This window comes from Gossypium hirsutum, chromosome A06 (genome assembly GCF_007990345.1).
Source record: "Gossypium hirsutum isolate 1008001.06 chromosome A06, Gossypium_hirsutum_v2.1, whole genome shotgun sequence".
Classification (NCBI taxonomy): Eukaryota; Viridiplantae; Streptophyta; class Magnoliopsida; order Malvales; family Malvaceae; genus Gossypium; species Gossypium hirsutum.
This window is the reverse complement of record NC_053429.1, coordinates 37,862,736-37,863,627: the sequence shown is the minus strand read 5'-3', so window position 1 is coordinate 37,863,627 and position 892 is coordinate 37,862,736. Positions and strand designations below refer to the sequence as shown.

Sequence of the window (892 nt, the reverse complement as noted above, 5' to 3'; positions counted from 1 at the left end):
ATCCTGCTCCATGCACTATGTATGATTATGCTAAACCTTCTTTAACAGGAACTGAATCGAGCATAGTTAGACCTGATGTAGCTGCAAATACTTTTGAATTAAAACCTAACACTATTCAAATGATACAACAATTTGTTCAGTTTGATGGTTTGCAGGATGAGGGTCCCAACGCTCATTTAGCCAACTTCTTAGAACTATACGATACATTTAAAATTAATGGTGTCTCTGATGATGCCATTCGTCTTCGATCCCTTTTTCATTGAGGAACAAAGCTAAATAGTGGTTGAACTCGTTACCATGAAGGTCAATTACTACATGGGAACAAATGACCAAAAGTTTTTTACTAAAATATTTTTCGTCGGCTAAAATAGCAAAATTACGTAATGATATCTCTTCTTTTGTACAGATGGATTTAGAAACACTTTACGATACATGGGAGAGATACAAGGACCTTTTGAAAAGGTGCCCTCACCATGGGTTACTGCTTTGGCTACAGGTTGAAACGTTCCATAATGGCCTGAATCCTTCGACTCGACAAATGATTGACGTAGCTGCTGGCGGAACCATCAATAATGAAACACCTGAAGATGCCTATGAGTTTATAGAGGAGATGTCACTGAATAACTATTAGTGGCAAGTCATGAGGAAAAAGCCAACGAAAACAACCGGCGTTTATAATGTCGATTTGGTCACCATGCTCTCTAATCAGGTAGAACTCTTAAATAAAATGATTGATGGTTTTCTTAGTTCTCTGCAGGTTCACCTAGTAATGCAGTGCTAAGCAAGTGGAGGTGGAACAAGCTATTAGGAATACCAACCTTATGGCCACAACATGGATAACGAGCAATTAAACTACATGGGTAATAATCCTCAACCTCAAAACAATCCATAT

General features: G+C 38.1%; 1 non-coding gene across 1 annotated transcript; it reads right to left on the bottom strand.

The window, feature by feature from the left end:
• Nucleotides 1-372: 372 nt before the first annotated feature.
• LOC121231531 (small nucleolar RNA R71) lies at nt 373-480 on the bottom strand. Its single transcript, XR_005929589.1, has one exon. It is a non-coding gene; the product is annotated as a small nucleolar RNA R71 (small nucleolar RNA).
• Nucleotides 481-892: the final 412 nt, after the last annotated feature.